Below are 9,779 nucleotides of genomic sequence, written 5' to 3'. Positions count from 1 at the left end.
TTATCTATATATGTATATAAAAATGAAATGCCGTTCGTTAGTCTCGCTAAAACTCGAGAATGACTGGACCGATTTGACTAATTTTGGTCTTGAATTACTTGTGGAAGTCCAGAGAAGGTTTAAAAGGTAGTTAAATATGAAAATGCTCGGACTGAAATAAAAATAATAATTTTGTTTTTCCTTTGATGTGTCCCCCCGTTATATTTTATACAAAAGTTTATGTCTTTTATTTATCGATTGAGGCATTACGAAGTCTGTCGAGTCAGCTAGTCGTGCAATAAAAATCAAACCCGTAACAAGTAATTACTCAAAATAACAATTTGCGTAATTAGGTGGTAGGACGTCTTGTGACTCCGCACGGGTAGGTACCACCACCCTGCCTATTTCTGTCGTGAAGAAGTAATTAATGCGTTTCGGTTTGAAGGGGGCAGCCCTTGTACTATAATGACTACAAAGGCAATAAAAAAAATGAGACCTTAGAAGTCATATCTCAATGTGGGTGGCGGCATTTACGTTGTAGATATCTATGGGCTCCGGTAACCACTTAACATCAGGTGGGCCGTGAGCGTGGGTTCGTAGACCTTAAACCTAGATCATCGTGAAGATGTCACTAACCACTTGACCAACGAAGTAATCAAAGCTACATTAAACCAAAGTTCAAAATCAAATCATTGTCTAATACTTTAATTATTGAATTAAACTTTATAATTTATTTGTACAAAACAATGTCCCGACTGACCGAACAGACAAACAAATTAATGTTAATGCATTGAATTAATTTCACATAAATTATTTTATAATTAAATATGTGACATTAAGTTGTTATTTAAATAGATGAACAGGTTTAATTTCCTATTTTGTATTCACCAAACAGACTGATTGTAAGGCTTGGCTCGTCTCTTACATGTACGGAGGCTTACAGTACAGATGCGGCTTACATTGCACTGTACAGGTCCCGACATGAGATTAAAGTCTATTTACTAGTTGAGATTTTTTTTTATGATTGAAGGATAACTTGTGGCCCAGAAACCTTTCCAGTTTCACAGGTGGGCCAGCAAAGATTCAGCCAGGAGGGTTGAGATTAGCTAACAACTCAAGAACAGCTACTTCGCGAATGAATCTACTACCGGATCGGAATCGCGACCCGCTGAGAAGATCCAGCGAGAAACTCGGCGGGCTGATGCATGGGTTAGGTTGCACGTCGAACTCTAGCCGAGAGTCCTATGTAGATGACCATGCTTTTTTAATTGCTTGTATAGACAGACAGGATGTAGCACACCTGATGATGAGTGGTTACCGTCACCCGTGGACCTTAGGAATGTAAGGTACTGCTTTATATGATGAAGGAGTAACATATTTTGGTGAACATTCAATTATTTTTTTATTGCTTAGATGGGTCAACGAGCTCACAGCCCACCTGATGTTAAGTGGTTACTGGAGTCCATAGACATCTACAACGTAAATGCGCCACCCACCTTGAGATATAAGTTGTAAGGTCTCAGTATAGTTACAACGGCTGCTCCACCCTTCAAATCGAAACGCATTACTGCTTCACGGCAGAAATAGGCAGAACTTGAAATTATTTTATTAAGTTGTGAATGACTTGTTATATTTTGAGCACGCTCGGGTAGGCACCCACTGCCTAACTCTGCCGCCAACCAGCCCTCGACAGTTCAGGGTGGATGATTGCATACGCACTGTGATATAGAAGCTGCGACTGTATATATTCTGACAAGAAGTTTCTCGGCAACTCTGAATAATAAATAACAGTTTTTTTTTTTTTACAAAATACGCTTTTATAGAAAATCCAACTAAAAAAGCGTGGGGTGCATGGTATCAGTATTTATAAATATTTTATGAACAGATATGAGTAGAAAGGTTATTTTGATAATATCCTGAAAAGCACTCCCCGCTTTTTTACAATAAAATCATTTTTTCTTACACTATTTTTAATTCAAATTATTGAAATTTTATTTTTTATTTTCGATTTTGATTTTCTATAAAAGCGTATTTTGTTAGTTTTTTTAAACTATTGTTTATTTTTCATTTTTTAGTTGAATTAAAAAAAAAAATTTTTTTTTTATATTGAATTGTCATTGGTCCTTAATAAGTAGACCAAATTTCGAGTTAATCCGACGTTTTGAAGGGGGTCAAAATCATGTTCAAAGATTCCGTTACATATTAACATACATACGTCTGAAGCTAATAAAATTGTATTAAAGATGAAGCCGGTCACATTCATCATTCTGTGATCTTGAATTTTTACAAATAATATAAGTGGTCTTTGGATTAATGTAATTATGATTATAATCTATGTTGTACCGACATTGTACCATCATGTATTTTTCCATTAGAACAGGTTTGAGCCAATGCTTGCCAGTTTAATGTTTATAAATATTATGTTCATAAAACCCATGAGTCTGTGATAAAAATAGACTGAACGATAAATTATGGTTTTAATTAATTAAATACAAACAAGGGAGTCGTGATGGCCGACGGGTTTTGATTATAAGAGACGATGTCGGTCACAAGTGCTCTGCGCCGGTGCTGTGGAGGTCAAATACCCAGTCTTGGGTCTGACACTGAGAAAATATTGGGATCCTGGATTCAAGATTTCATCCTTTGATAATTCATTAATCATCCAGGCGGTTCGATTGTGGAATGCTCTGCCGGATGTAGTCAGAAATGCTCCAACTTTCAACTGCTTTAAAAGAATGGTGAAGGAACATTACTTATCTGCTTAGTGTTGTTTGTACATACTGGTGGTAGGACCTCTTGTCAGTCCGCGTCGGTATGTACCACCACTCTGCGTATTTCTGCCGTGAATCAGTAATGCGTTTCGGTTTGAAGGACGGGGCAGCCGTTGTAACTATATTTGAGACTTTAGAACATATATCTCAAGGTGGGTGGCGCATTTACGTTGTGGATGTCTATGGGCTCCAGTAATCACTTAACACCAGGTGGGCTGGGAGCTCGTCTACCCATCTAAGCAATAAAAAAACCATATATCTTATCTAACGCATGCATCAGCCCGCTGAGTTTCTCGCTGGGTCTTCTCAGCGGGTCACAATTCCGATCCGGTAGTAGATTCGTTCGCGAAGCAGTTGCTCTTGAGTTGTTAGGTCTCCTTCGGAGGCGCTCGGGCAGCTGTTAGCAAATCCCACTCCTCCTGGCTGAGCCTTTTCTCGCCCACCTATCCTGGTGAAACTGAAAAGACTTCAAGGCCAGTAATCATTCAATCATAAAAAATTAAAAATAAATATAAATGCTTTATTATTTCCATACTGTTGATTTATTATGTGTATGTAAATATATTAGTATGCAAGTATGTATATTGGTATTTAAATCAAATATATAGGTAGTTATTTCATTTATATCATTATATATAAACGGCATATATCTGTTTATTGAATGTATATATTTTCTATACTAATGTATCGCCAATAGTACACCGCAACATACCTGTTATCTTTATCTTTTCCAGAATTTCTGTAAATTAAACGGTTGTCTGAAAGAGATAGCTTTTAAGACCGCCAATTGTGCAAATATGTATCATGTATATAACAATATAGGTATCATGTTTTGGTGTGGAATAAAGGGCATTATCTCTCTCTCAAGCCTCGGGGTTGCTAGCGGTAATAACGCAGTTGTTGGTAACGATCATCGCTCCATACGAGAGGTCCATCTTCTGAGTTGTATGAATCCTCCTTAAAAGTACATTCGTGGTTGTCCTACAGGTAACATACCAGATTTTTTATTTTTTTAATTTTTTTTTATTGCTTAGATGGATGGACGAGCTCACAGCCCACCTGGTGTTAAGTGGTTACTGGAGCCCGTAGACATCTACAACGTAAATGCGCCACCCTCCTAGAGATATAAGTTCTAAGGTCTCAGTATAGTTACAACGGCTACCCCACCCTTCGAATCGAAACGCAATACTGCTTCACGGCGGAAATAGGCGGGGTGGTGGTACCTACCCGTGCGGACTCACAAGAGGTCCTACCACCAGTGATTACGCAAATTACAATTTTGCGGGTTTGGTTTTTATTAACCAAACCGAAACAAGCAGTGGGACTGTAGTTATAATAATCAGATCCAATAACCTTTGCATTAGACGCCTTCAGCTCTAACACTAGGAGCAGGCTTAGGGACCCCGGTAACCGCACTCGTCGAACTCGACAAAGAGGTCGACGTGTAATCCATGCATAAGCCCGCTGTGTTTCGCGCCGGATCTTCTCAGGGGGTCGCGATTCCGATCCGGTAGTAGATTCATTCGCGAAGCAGTTGCTCTTGAGTTGTTAGGTCTTTTTCGGAGGCGCTCGAGCAGCTGTTAGCAAATTGTGAGTCTTTGGTGAAACTGGAAAGGCCTCCGGGCCACCAGTAAGCCTTAATCATAAAACAAAAAAAAGTTATAATATTATTGGAACTTCGATTTCATGTCTTAAACGCATATGTTTAAAAACTTAAAATCAGGCCGGTGAGATTCGCGAAATATTAAATATTAAAGGAATGAAAAAACATGTGTCCTTGAATTCTTTAAGATAAATTCGCCTGTTTGCCTTATGTAGATTTTAATATTTCGTCTCGGTAGACCAAAGAAGCGGAAGAATATGGTAAATTGTGGTGTAAATAATTCATGTATATTAAAAAAAAAATGAATTGAAGTAATTCTAGGTAAGCTCTTAATAATACGAAATGTTACATTTTGTAATTAAAATTCAGTGCGCATTTCGATGTACGTGTTCCGTATAAATATCATGTAATAATACCACTTAAGATTGTTTTATGGAAATTATCTACAAGCCATTCCCAAATACTAAAATACATATTTAATAGCTTTTAATAAAAGTTGGTTACCTAGAAGCACCGTTAGTGGATCGGGAGGATCCAAGATGACGTTTTTTGGGCGACGTCGACTGCTTTCCATTCTTTCCGCAGGATCGGGAATGTAGTTACCGGTGGCCACGATGAGAGGGTTCTCGTGTCGTGCCGCTTTATCGAAGTGGCGCATCGACGCTGACTGCATATACTTACTGGTGGACTCTAAGTCCAGGTCGTCATGGAGGTTAAAAGTTGGATTGCAGTAAATACTATATTAGAACTAATGACGCGTAGGGTTAATGACCTCTTAGGGCCAAGTCCATTTTCTGATCTCAAATCCGAAAACAGAAAAATGTACCCACTTAAACTGTTAAATACAAACGAAAAACATTTTTTTAATTATTCGGCTAAGGGCAAAGACAATTTTTATCATTTAAGTAAAAAAAAATTTTTTTTATTGCTTAGATGGGTGGGCGAGCCTACAGCCCACCAGATGTTAAGTGGTTACTTGTACCCATAGACATCTACAACGTAAATGCGCCACTTACCTTGAGGTATGAGTTCTAAGGTCTCAGTATAGTTACAGCATTACTGCTTTCTTTAAATTTAGGCATAGATAAGTAGCAGTCTCACTTACGGAGGTCCATGAGGGAAAAACGACTCTCTCTTACAGAGGTTTCTGTATCTCGCTAATAGAGGTTTTGGGAGCTTAAAATGACGGTTCCGGCTATTACTCTCACTTATAGGGTTTTCTCACTTATCCAGTTCTCACTAACCCAGGTTTGACTGTATTTCTCGCAACTCGCGACTAGCATAATATAAGACCCGCGGATGTGGCTAGATTTTTAATCGTGTTACAATGTGTAAGACCTGTGAGACTAACTGGAATTCGGAGGAAACGTGGCTGTGAATGTTTCTGTGATATAAGGAAGTTGTTCGAATAACTATTGTTTTATTTGGAATCTTCGAGTATCGTTTTTCAAAACTTTTGTATAAATTCTAAGAACATTAATGGCACGGTCAATAAGCTGTTCCACTTTTTGTCAGATTTATTGAAGTGAAACTTATTTAGGCGCATGAGGGTCAAATTTTCATAGAACGTCACGCAGGTATGCAACGGAAGTAACATCAAACTACTATTGAAATTAAGTACTTGTCAAATGTCAGTAGTAGTAGTTGTTGTATTTTTCCAACTGGAAAGGCAAATGTATCATACCATACAGCCTAATATTTTATATTTTTTTTGTGAAAAATGTTAATAGGAATTGAAATGAAATGAAAAGAATTTGGAACATTAATCAAATAGCATGAAATTCAATTAGTCAATTCAATTGGCAAAATATTAGTCATTTACAATTTAGAAATCTAAACATAATGTGACTGTCAACACTGAGGTTTGAGATTGACATTTGACAGACTTTTGGCGGGAACGTTTTTTTTTTTTTTTGTCAGGAGGAAATCGCCGGACTCCCACCGTCCACTGGGGATGGATGGTGGGGCATGTCGGAGTCGAACCGACTAAAACCTCCTGTCGCTCAACAAACAACGTCCAACCCTCGCATGAGACAGAACTCATGAAAAGGCAAGGGGAGGAGAGTGAAGCGTTTAGTGCGGAGCACATCTCTCCCATCACCCTCCCCCTCGGGACGCCGGGCCAGCGATCGTCGGCGCCACGACCACCAGCCCTCTCGGTCGGCAGGCTGTCCGAAGCCTGGCGGGAACATATCTTCCTTTTTCCCTTCCTCTAAGTCTCGGAAATCTAAAGTTTTAGATTTGTATAAATATAAGCAAGACTTATAAATTAGTTCGCCAAAAAAGTTTCACTTCTGACATGTGTACTTTGTACGCACGCACTTTTTTTTATTTATTTACTACAAAGAGAACCAACAGCCAAGTAATATAGTATAATTATATAACAAATAATATAAACAAAAAGCCAATTAAAGGTCTTTACCAATACAAACAAATTAAAAACACTAGAGAAACAAAAACATAGAAGTATTTATTAAAAGGCACGCTTGGCGCGTTCATTTCATAAATAATTTTCCGATAATATTGGTCTGTGCACGTATGTTCTACTGAAAGTATTACGAAATATGATAGGTAGATGTTTAGAAGACACGAAATAATGCAACTATTTGAATTTCATTAATGAAAAAATACCGCATTGGCACATATAGGTAGGCCGTAATAGTTACGGTGGTTAGTTGTTGTTCAGAGAATTAACTATTTTATGTGTATTATCTATAAATATTCTTTAAGGACTGTCCCTATTCTGGTCGATAGTGCCTATAGCTACCTGCCAACTGATGTCTAGGAGCATATACCTACTCGTCTGACTTCGAAGGTATGTAAAAAGAGAATTTATTGAAAACACTATACCTACATTTTATACTGGTCGTAGGACCTCTTGTGAGTAGGTACCGCACGGGTAGGTACCACCGCCCCGCCTATTTCTGCCGTGAAGCAGTAATGCGTTTCGGTTATTAAGGGTGGGGCAGCCGTTGTAACTAAACTGAGACCTTAGAACTTATATCTCAAGGTGGGTGGCGCATTTACGTTGTAGATGTCTATGGGTTCCAGTAACCACTTAACACTAGGTGGGCTGTGAGCTCGTCCACACATCTAGGCAATAAAATAAAAAAAATACGCTAAGTGACTTAAAGCAGTATTGTAATGCCATGTAATCACAAGTTTTGCATTGTAGACTCATCCGCGCATGGCGAGAATATAACTGATGTGGTCATTTGCATTCTTGGCGTCATTTAATGACTTGACGTCTCTCGGAGTCCACACGTGCAAGCCGGAATATCGTTGTATGGTAATCTAATTTAAAACATCTGTGCTGATGCTTCTACGTGTCACGTTAAAATTGAACGTGATTTAGAAATAAATGTATATGCATAAGGCATTTTTACTCCATTGAAAGTCACCTACACTCATAAACCATGTTAGGGATATAATTAATCTTCAAAAACCATGTTCAAAGAAAAACATGTCGTATGTAGAATGTAGTTGGGTGAGCAAGCTACCACACTATACTATTCGTTGTGATATCACAATGATTTTCGTTGCCTCGATTACCTATATAATGATTATGCGGCCCTTCAACAGGATTGCTATACTGCTTCAGGTTAGAAATAGACAGAATGGTGGTCTGTACCAACCAGTGCGGGCTTACTATACGCTCTACCATAAGTATTTATGCAAATATTTTGTGGGTTTCACTTAAAAAGCACGTGATATTTTATAACTTTGTCGTCAAAGTCGTTCGTGAGTACTTTTTGAGTATGTGTTCTTGGTAATAATGGGTAGCTGCGGTATGCCAACACCAGCACAGCCGCATCTCTCGATTCTATCCGATGATTTACAATAATAAGGTAACTCTCCACAAAACTTGTGTTGCGGCCTGCTCTGGGGTAGACCAGTGAGTGATGTCTCATAAAATAAAAGAGTGGACTGTAAAACGATAGGTATAATATTTGAAGTCGTCGTGGCCTAAAGGATAAGACGTCCGGTGCATTCGTATCTAGTATAGCGATGCACCGGTGCTCGAATCCCGCAGGCGGGTATCAATTTTTCTAATGAAATACGTACTTGACAAAATGTTCACGATTGACTTCCACGGTGAAGGTATAACATCGTGTAATAACATTCAAACCTGAAAAATTGTAATTTGCGTAATTACAGGTGGTAGGACCTCGCGTGAGTTCGCACGAATAGGTACCGCCCCTTTCTGCCGTGAAGCAGTAATGCGTTTCGGTTTGAAGGGTGGGGCAGCCGTTGTAACTATACTGAGACCTTAGAACTCATATCTCAAGGTCGGTGGCGCATTTACGTTGTGGATGTCTATGGGCTCCACTTAACTGCAGGTGGTCTGTGAGCTCGTCTACCTATCTAAGCAATAAAAAAAAATGTTCTGTTAGTCGGAGACAGTAAGTATTTACAGTTGGCATCAGTGCGCCATTTCGAAAAAGTGGTGCTACACGAATACCCTTTCATTGTGGCCGCCGGAAACTACATTCCTGATCCTGTGGACCGAAAGGTAAACAGTCGACGTCGCCCCAAACACGTCATTTCGGATCCTTCCGACTAACAATGCTTTTAGGTACCTCAAGCACCGGTCACCGTTCTCAAAGCAAATTAACTCACAGACACAACTCTCTGAGTTTCTCGCCGGATCTTCTCAGTGGGTCGCGTTTCTGATCCGGTGGTAGATTTTGCGAAGCACTGCTCTTACTAGCACTAGTGTTGACAACGTCCACAGGTTAGGGCCCCGTGAGCTCACCTACTCGCCCGGTTACCTTAGGTGACTAGCTAAGGTAGTATTTTTTTTTTTTCGATACAAGTGCATAGGGCTTCTTATTCTGTAGCCCGCGACGACTTCATGTGGTAGCGTTAAGAAACATTATAAGGGTTCATCCCATAGCTGCATGATGCATGGATAAAGTATCCCTTGTGAAGTATCCTGGACTAATTGAGCGGTTCCACGTAAGAAAACAGTCCGCTCCGGCGGCTAACGGATCCAGTGATAAAAGGACTTGTCTGGATGATCTCAAATAATCACTAATTTTTGATACTTAATATTTTTTTACGAGAAAGCACCACATGTAGTTCTTGAAACATCCACAACAACAATACACGCGTGGACGAGGAGTTTGAAAACGAGATTTTAAAACATATTACTCATTTTTTTCTAAAATATTCATTTACGTCTTCTTCTTCTTCCAGTGCCTCTTCAATCCTGAAGGTTGGCCGTTAGCTTTCTGTATTCATTTCTGTCAGCAGCCAGCCGGAACAGCTATTCGACGGAGGCAATACCGGTCCACTCCCTCCCGGATATTCCGGAGCCATGACTTCTTTCTTCGCCCAGCACGTCTCTTTCCGTCCATTACGTCATTTACGTCACTAAAGTATAAATCCGCAGCTTCCGACCGAACTCTGAGCGCCCGTGAGGC

This window comes from Bombyx mandarina, chromosome 20 (genome assembly GCF_030267445.1).
Source record: "Bombyx mandarina strain Sakado chromosome 20, ASM3026744v2".
NCBI classification, from domain to species: Eukaryota; Metazoa; Arthropoda; class Insecta; order Lepidoptera; family Bombycidae; genus Bombyx; species Bombyx mandarina.
The sequence above is the reverse complement of the archived record's forward strand: the minus strand, read 5'-3'. Positions refer to the sequence as shown.